Below are 10154 nucleotides of genomic sequence, written 5' to 3'. Positions count from 1 at the left end.
GCTCTTTAAACAGGATTAAGTATTCATACCTAGGTATACGTCTCCAAATCACTTACGAACATTTGACATTACATTTTATTAATCCCACCCTAATATAATATTATAATACGTTTACAAGAAGGCTTTCAATTAAGCACATATACATATAGATATATGTAATTTCAATTCAGGTAAGTTTGGGTCCCGTGGGTACAACATGATAATATATTATATTTTACATTTCAATAGGATATCTACTGAAATGAAAATATATGTCTTGGGATTGTAAAAATTGTATTCATATGAAAATTGGGATGAAAATAGATGTCATTCAGGGGCCGGTACTAAAGGATTTCTGTTAAGTTTCCATGTTTGTCTGTTTGTCGTTCTGTGAAGACTGTAGACGGTCAAAGGTCAAGGTTAAGCTATAAACAGTTCAAGCTGTAGACTTAACTGATTGACGCATTGCTATGAAAAACTGTGTTATCCAGTAAAATGGCTTCATCGGAGATATTGGACAAGATTGTATGGAGAACGATACTACGCTGATGGCAGTGCTTAAATGTATTGAACTAACGAATCGAAATAAGGATGTATGTCAAAAAATCCTATAAGTTTTCATGTGGTCTGATCCCAGGTGGCGAAAGAAAGAGAATCGTGGAAGGATTTGGAAAGGCCTTTCCCCGGCTGTAAAAAAAAGTTCATCTTGACTACGCTAAAGCGATGTTACGTGGTCTAGTCCTTTAAGAGGGAGAAGCGGTCGCTTTTTTCACAAGCTAAATACTTCGACAGGTAATATCTGAGGCTAAGGCTAGCTAGTGATAGACCGATCGTAATAAATACCTAGACTTAAACAAATCGGCTGTAGTATCAAATCATTACCTATAATTAACTTTCGGCAGATTGACAGAAAAATATGTGAAACAGTTAATTTAAGTAAAAGCTCGCAATTTGTAATTGTAAATCACTGCGGTGCGTGTTGTATTTACATCGGCGAAGACATTCGTTATTTAGACATGGTATTAGTCTTCAAGCTTTGCTATTATTAGGAGGTAAGTAGAGTAATTAGTAGTTTAGTAATTTCTATCATATTTTGGAGGTGGCAACTTTTTATAATATAGAGTTTTTACTATTACTGGAAGAACAAATGCTGTATCTGTATTTAGAGTAAGTGTTTTTCTTTAGTTACGCAGTTTAGTGTAACATTATATTCTGAAATGCTTGTTCAGAGTTAGACTTACTAAACGAATAACTAATGGAGTTTCTTGCCGGTTCGTGTCTATAAGAATGACAATTTGGAAAAGTGCAAGAGTCACTACTGTCACGTTTCAAAAGTGCCTGGAAAACGACCTATTTAAAATAAAAACTTTTGATTTTGATTTTAGAGTCTGGGTGTCTTTGTACATGTGACTTGAATATTTGTGAAATACTCGCGACACTAGGATTAAATTCCTTAGTGCGAGAGACTTTGATTTAAAAAAACTTGCTAGTTCTATCGCAACAGAAACATCTGCTGTAAGAACTCATATTGGGTGCACAAAAATAGCATAGCCCTGAGTTACAGCCTTAATTTTCTCAGCACATAAGACTTATGTTAAAACGACATCTATATCGTTGGGCACGGTTCCAAATTAGACCGTGGTGTCTTAGAATAACTTACCAAGTATTTTTATCACACCAAACCACTTTTATACTTGTCTAATAGTCAGTAAAGTGGTACTATTTGCTACTAGGTGGATATATACAGGATTATCTAAAAACTTTTATAAGGATTCCGAAGTTTTTATTGGTAAGTTCTCGCTTTTCAAAAGTCGAAGAAGTCCTTCAAAGTTATGATCGAAGTCCAAAGACTTTATAGCCGAAACGGTTTATCTTTTGAAAATGTTTGAATTAAGATTATGTTTTACATCTTTTTATTTTTGGGTGTTTTATGTTCCTTTCTTTATTGGCCAGGGATGAAAAAGGTATTTTGCACAATATTAACTTAACTGTTTTTTCATAGGGGTCTTATTATTCTTCATGTAGTAATCTGTACAGTAAGACCAATTAGAGTAAACTCTTGCATTAAATAATGTTATCATTATGTCGCGGGAGGTTCAGCATTCAAGACACCTGCACCAAGACACCCAGACTATTCGTGGTTTTCACAAAGGTTTGTCCGACGCGGGTATCGAGTTCGCGACTAGTGGGTTTGGTGGGGTAATTTCAATGTGTTCAGTTGAAACAGACCCTAACATGACTTGGGAAATGGTTACGCAGAAGATATAGGGATCACCGTTACTGCCTCTGCCAGTTATTTGCTCAAAACTTCCCTATATGAGAAGAGGGCCTGTACCCCACAGTGGGACATTTGAGGCTTATATTATTATTTGGTATAATATTATGGAAGAGTTCAGGATTAATATTCTAATATAAATATTTGTTTAATCGATAAATATTTAGTTTCCACATCTTTGTGTGGGCGTTACACCCACGGCGGAGGAAAAATCCGAGACTAGGACTGAAAACATTATCTTTTTGAATAGGTTCAAAATAAAGGGTGTGTCTATTTTTATTTTAGTTTATTGTTGTTAGAAAACAACACATTTATTGTTTATTATTCAATTTTTATACACTGTTATGTATTTGCATAATAATTATAGTCGGGGTGGTTACGACGCTGATAGAAAGAGTGTTATGTCTTTCAGCGTAGGTATCATCAAATACATCTCAATTTTACAAAGTTAAGTTTTTAAATAGTTTTTCTTATGATTACGCAATTTTCCACATTGTCATTTTTTTTTTTGGAATGAAACTTTTTACTCGTAATATTTTAAAGTGTAATTACTTCTGATGATATTTTTCTTTCATTACCAGGTGACGTAAACATAAAAGCTTTCTGTCACATCTGCCACTTGTTAGTAACTCATACATGTGATAAATAACTATTGAGTGCCGAATGTTGAACATTCATGAGTTATTCGAGTACTGCGTGACGTATTGCGTCAGCTCCCCTCAACAGCTTAATGAAGTCATAACAAATTGAGATTGAGATCCGTGTTGATGGAGCCGTCATGAAACGGACTCATTTACTATTTACAAAGGGAAGGCTTCATAAAACTCTTGATGAGGAATATTACAACATTTCACAAAGGATATTTATCTAACGCTGCCCTAAAACAACAGACGACCGCCACTCAAAGCAATCTCTAAAAAGAAGAAAATACCTTATGTTATTACTGGGACCTTCACAACGGAAACTTCCACATAACACAAAGAAAACACAATTTTATCACAGCACAATATTACAACAAAAAACACTTTTGCTCACTTATACTATTGTTATTTGTTTATATTCGATTTATTAATAGCAACATTTAAAATTTATTATTAAAATTCAATTTATTATTTTGTCAAAATTTATTTTTATGTTTAAGTTAATAAATAACAAATTCGAATTACAATAACACGATCACTTATTAAGAGATTAAAACGCGAATTACGATAAGAAGTTAGCGAGGAAATTGAAACTCTATTAACTAGGAGAAAAGGTTTAAAATCGAGTGTGCGGTGGGAGCCACCTGTAGATTTAGTAATTTGATTTATGAATATTTTGATGGTGTATTTTTTTTGTGTTATTTTTTTTTATTTGAGATGGTGGATAGACGAGTTTGAGTTTAAAGGGTAGGGTGAGTTAGGGGTGGGAGCGACCGGCCCGAGCCACGTCGCGGTGTGTACTGCCGGTTGCCGGCGTGCGGCGGCTCCCGGCGCGGACTGCGGCGGAACAGGCGCAACACTCCGGCCCGGACCCGACTATAGCACCCCGAGTAGGAAAAAACAATACAAAATACGAATCAAAAATCTCTTTGATGTATACCATTTGAAAGGTTAGATGATTAATAACTAATTGAACACCGGACAACATTATTTGTCTTTCATTCGTTGATTGGCAAAAAAATTGATAATCTGAAAATTTTATATCAGTAACCAAATCGGTATATCATTTAGTTCTTTATACCTCTAGATCCGAGACCTGTCTATAACATTCCGGCACTTTTCGGCTAGCACTAGATACGTGTGCGGAATAATGCTCAACAAGGATCGAAGGACCAGTACCTATACCACGAGACTCTACACCAAGATTGAGGAAGCGAGACAGCACACTACACAACATAGAGCGGCGAGCGCCATCTCACATCAACAACGGTAGCAAGGTTAACAAGCATTTTAAAACCTCGGGGTCCTTTGAGTCGGGAGCCAAACAAATAGGCAGCCTATTTGTTGCTGAGTGGCTGATTTGACGATGATGCCGCGCGATCCTGTTCACACAATTTATTTAGGCTCATAACATGTAAATTGTAACGAAGGAAATCTTTTTTTTTTTGTAGCCCTAAAATATGCTGTTTGGCATATTTGTATAGTACCTACAGACCGCGTAAAGTTAAAATGATACGTTGACATTTTTTACCGTATTATATTATGGAGGTGGTCATATTGTTTTTCTTCAATTAAGTGTGAACCACATAACCAAAATTGATGGGTACTTACATTGGTAAGATTAAACGCATTTCCCTGTAAAGTGGAATGGTTTCCCGCCATCTCGCTGCGGTTATAAAGCTCACATTGTAGTTGATTAGTTTTCTATGACTCCTATAAAAGCGGACGCGAGCTGCAAGTTGCGAGCAGACACCAGATAACTTTGTATTTTCAAGCTTGTGGCCCGTTGACACAAGATCTGAAGCTCACGAGTCTTTCGGTACATATATCTTCACATACTAGCCATTTCTTTTTCTGGCCGGGGTGAAACTCTAATGACTTCAACCTACGCCGAGGGCACGGCGAGGGGATATGTCGGACTCCCACCGACTAAAAACACCCCGGGCCCCTTCAACTGCCTAAGCCAGAGCCACGGGATCGCTCGCGCATGCTTCAGCGCAACCCTGACCGGCCTATATCCTTTTGGACTTCTTCTCGAAAGGTTGATTTAAAAGCCAACCCCTCATTCCTCGTAAGAACGGACGTGCAGGACGACACGTCCGTCTCCTTCTTGGCCTGTTAGCTGGTCGGATGGCAGGGTGCCCTCCCTGCCACCTGCAGGCCCGACCCTACGGTGGTCGCAAGTCGTTTTCACATACTAACGTAGCCCTGCGGGTTTAACCATATTCTTTATATTTTTATAAGACAAAAATCGTAATAAATAAGACAAAATGTTATATATGTTGATATAAATTAACATGTAGTTTTACTTTGTATGTGAACTTATTGGTGGGAAAAATATTGAATGTAACTTTTTAATAAGCAGCAAAAAAACTGGCCAAGTGTGATCCTGACTGGCGAGCCTGAGGGTAAGATTAGTCAAATCAGTTGGGTGACAAATAACTGTATGGGTACCCAACTTCAAATTTATTTGCCAAATACAACTGTTTTGTCCGTAACCGAAGCTTAACATCGATCTTTATATTGCTTTTTTTAATTTTTTTATTTTCCCATTTTCCCCTTCATTTTTCCCTTTATACACAGACCTCAAAAAAGATATATTACCTTTCGTAACTCTATGATTTCAATAAGATATGTGTAACCTAGAAGCTTACAAGTCTTAAGTAAAGTTATCGAATTTAGAAAGGGTAACAGCGCACTGCATGACATAATAATTCTATTTTCCTTCATCTACTTATCCTTCAACAACCTTCATGATATAAAATACTAGCTGTTGCCCGCGACTTCGTCCACTTGGTTAGAAGATCTTGAACCGTTTTCGCAGCTCACGCAACGGAAGCTCTCAAAGATGAATAATGTTCCAAGTTTTTTCCACATTTTTCACTGCCTCTTCGCTCCTATTAGTCGCAGCGTGATGTTATGCCTATAGCCTTCCTTGATAAATGGTCTATTCAATACAAGTTATAGATACAAGATTTTTTCAATTCGAACCAATAGTTCCTGAGATTAGCGCGTTCAAACAAACAAACAAACTCTTCAGATTTATATATCAGTATAGATTAACAAATGTAAGAGTACAAGCTATAATAAAATTACCTCGTAATTAATTTAAAACCATGTAATATCGTTAACATTGCGTCGCTTGTTCACTCATTAAAGCGCGTGTAAAGCGAAACGTTCAGATCTGTCTAATTAAAATATTTTACGCAAATAAAACGTTCTTTTTCCCGACTTTTATGTTTTAAGTAGACAGACGTGGATATGCGGTATATAATATGTTGTGGATTCTTGTTACTTGAGAATGAATAGCTAGTCATATTCGATCCATCGTTCTGTACAATGATTCTGAAAGTTCTGTATCTTGAATACAATGATGTTAGTGTAAGTATGTATATGACCTTTGAAAATATAGACTAATCACTTACCTACCTGTAAACACTGAATAAAAAATGCAGTAATATTCTGCAAATAAAATATTTCTTTATATAGAAGTAGAAACTCTCATAAAAATTAAATATCAAATAGATCACAAGTAATGTCATAAAAAGCAATAATTTTCTGTAAGAGACCCATCATATAAAATGATCTTAATTTATTTGACAAGATAAAACTAAAATGTCTTTCTCATTCACTTTAATGGCTCCAAAATGTAGATGTGTGATTAAAGTGGCTGCAAAATACTTAAATATTACTGTAGCAAGGAGAATGAACGAAAACGTCGTATATTCTTATTAATATGAGATTCTCACGATTCATGCAATTAAGGTAGGTCATAAATGTTAGATAACCGCAGAATTGTGGAGAGGATCAGTTATTTGAATCTGTTTGATGAACTGATGTGATAAGCGTTGCTTCGGGATTGTCACATTGGCACAGTAGCCTACGCCACTCGGCTATCCGTGCAGTCAATGATTACAAAGGCTTGAAACTGCCCTATTTCTTTATTCACATAGTTACTTTTACATCTATAGGAAAGAGCGAGTAAGTAATTAAATGTAGGCCTTTGGTGTAAAGAAGCCTTTTTATTCTTTTAATTTGTCAAGTTTAACAATGACGAGGCTTTTATTTTAAAATAGTGCGATCTATTCTCTCGGGCCATTTGGAGTTGCTACAATGACTGTGTGATTACTTACCATTTATCTTTTTATACGTTCTACAAGTAATCTGTAAAGCATGACTTCTGATTTTTGTAAAAAGCCTTAATATCCTTGCTTTATTGCCTCTGTCACGTTTATCATCATCTTTGGCAGCTATTACCACTTTAGGGCACAAGCACTCTCTATCCTACATTTTTCTACGTCATAACAAATAATTTATGCAAAGCTAAAATTATTGTAACTAGATAATTGTAGATTGAAGTTCAGACAAGATTACATAAATTTAAAGTTGTATGACTAGGTAAGGAAAAGTCCGCACAACGTAAGGGTTTATGACTTCAAACTATTTGCATTTTACACAGATAAAGATTAAGATAAAGAGCAACTCTTCTACAGTTTCAGTGAAATTAGAAAGTCCTTTGGTCCCGGACTTAACCCGGGAAGCAACGACTGTGTCCAACGACCAACCCTTGACTAATACACTTTTGAACCAACGAACCGTTTCCTACTCCCCGGTATTCCAATAGATGGCGGTACTCAGAATATTGGGAGATGGTCCGAAGGGAAATCAAATTGCTTTGCATAAAGATAGAATACTTGAAATTATCTATGTTTTTAAGAATACGAAACATAACGGTCTTGTTGTAATTTGGAAGTTGGAATTTAAATTGTAAAGGACGAAAGGACCATTAGGACCGATGTGTTTGACGACATAACTTGTTAGCTTTTCTGAGACTGAAACAAACATTTTTATTTGTTAAGGTTTTGTTGCTATTGTTCAATTCATTTTACATGTCAAGAAACAGGTGATTTGATATTTATTTAAACATAACGATCTTCGTCGATGTGGTATCAAGATTCAGATATTTTCTTTAATATTTAACAATATTTTTCAGGTATTTTAGTACAAGAAACTAAAGCTCAGCTGAAGGTTGGAAAAAGCCTTCAACGTCTGTAAGCAGTAGGCTATTACGCGAGCTAATATAGATCTTTATTAATGCTGTGTAACATGTACACAAGATAAATATATACTGATATAATATTCCATCACATTAGTTCTATAATAAGGAAAATAAACAGCGATACGATTTCTCATATAAGTAAGTAAGTAGGTAAAGCATTTACCGAACATTATGTTATATCAAGTAACAACGGTAATTAATTCCAAGAAACGACGGGAGGCGAGCATAAGTGTATTTGTGTAACGACTTATATTATTAAGGTATAAATAACTGTAAAAAAGGGCAATCATATTTTCAGTTTTACTGGCCTATTGGTGTAATGGTTAGTGACCCTGGCTGCTAAACCGGTGATCGTGGGTTCGATTCCCACCCAGGAAAATTACCGGTAATCGCTAATATGCTTTTCGTTAAAGAAGAACGTTTCGTTTAAATTATTAATAAACGTTTATCATCACTGGAAGAGATGAATAATTTATTTATTTAATACTTCTCATACAAATATGAACAATGCCGGACTTAATGCCAGAGGCATTCTCTACCAGTCAACCAAGAGGTGGTGCAGAGAAACAAGAAGTAGGTGTACTAGCAAATAGAAAACACAAATAATGAGATAATAATAAAAGCGAAAGATAATATTATGTATAAATATATTTATATATAATGGATAATAGATAGATAATATGAATACCTACATAACATATAAACGGGAGATAATATTAAAAATCAAGAATTCTAAAAGTTTTCAGCAAAATATCTTAATCTGCAACCTGGTCCTTCGGTACGACTAATCTGAGAATACCATAACTTATATTTTAGAAGGTAAACAAGCATCTTTCAACTATAAATTACGTTTGTTTTTGATCGCAGTAAGTAATATATTTTGTTTACTTACAGATATTAATAATTCGCGTTGCCATCTGTCTGTGGACAGGTAAATTGAAAAAGTTGGTCGGAAAGTCTTCAAGACAAGAACTAGGTCATAATTCATAAATACTGCTTGGTAACTAGCTGCAGTGGAAATAGTAAAGCATGATCAGTTGTTGACTGTCTCGTTGGTTCGGATAACTACCGACTTCGACTGCCAATGCGAGGTCTACGATACGGGTCCCGGGTCAAACAAAATGAATAAAGAAACATTCAAGTCACATGTACAAAGACACCCAGACTTCGTAGATTTCAAATATTATGCTTGTCCAATTATCACTTTTTTTTTAATTATGAAGTTATAATTACATATTTTTTGCAGATTTTCGAGAGAATCAATTTCCTTCTCCATCTTTCAATAATCTATATTTGTGAAGTGTGAACCCAAATGAACTGAAACAAACGAGGTCTGCACACAAGACTTCATATTCGTCTCGTGTTTTGTATTTAATACTAGCTATTGTTCCCGGGTTTCTCTCGCTTTCGTATAGCTGCAAAAACATTGACTTAGTTCAGAAAGTCGGGTGTCAGCTACCTTCATACCAAATTTTTGAGCTGTTTGAGCATGAAGAGGAAACAAACATACACCCTGCCTTACTTCCACATTCATGATACTAAGCGCCTGTTTCACAATTACTGATTAGCCCGCTATCTGGCAGATAAATTGACAAATTTGACATTCCGTGTGTGAAAAAATCGGTCAAGTAATTTACCGAGAACTTATGTGGCGGTGGTGAAAGCCTTAAAAGTTGTAATGCAGGCTGTTGCAGGTTACTAGCTAGGTGGTTTTAATATTCCATTTATAGAGCTCAGGCAAAGTTACTTTACTCAAAGTTCAGTCAAAGCAAATCACGATAATGTTGCACAAATTACGGCGCACGAATTCTCAACTTAATAATAGTTGTGCAAATTATAACATCTTTTATTTTTCCCTATTATTTCTTCAGCAAAAATTAAAATAATTTTATTTTCCTTCTTTATACAAAGGAATAATCTCACTCCGGTGAACGCCTAGGGGTGTTACAGATAAAATGAAATAAAATCTGTTGCTATGCTAAATATATAAGGTCTATCCCTTTTTCATTAGGCAAATACCCGAAAGAAATTTCCTCCCACGCAGATTGAACCTGTTACTGCGAAATTAGCTTCACTCTAAGCGAAACGAAATTAGTTCTGTTATAACAAAAGATTTTCCAAGAATCACATAGAATATCATGGTATGTTTTTCTTTTTAATAAACATTAAATATTATGGTAAAAACAGCTTTGAGAGCGGA

Source organism: Trichoplusia ni, chromosome 5 (assembly GCF_003590095.1).
Source record: "Trichoplusia ni isolate ovarian cell line Hi5 chromosome 5, tn1, whole genome shotgun sequence".
Lineage (NCBI taxonomy): Eukaryota > Metazoa > Arthropoda > Insecta > Lepidoptera > Noctuidae > Trichoplusia > Trichoplusia ni.
This window is presented reverse-complemented; position numbering follows the sequence as displayed.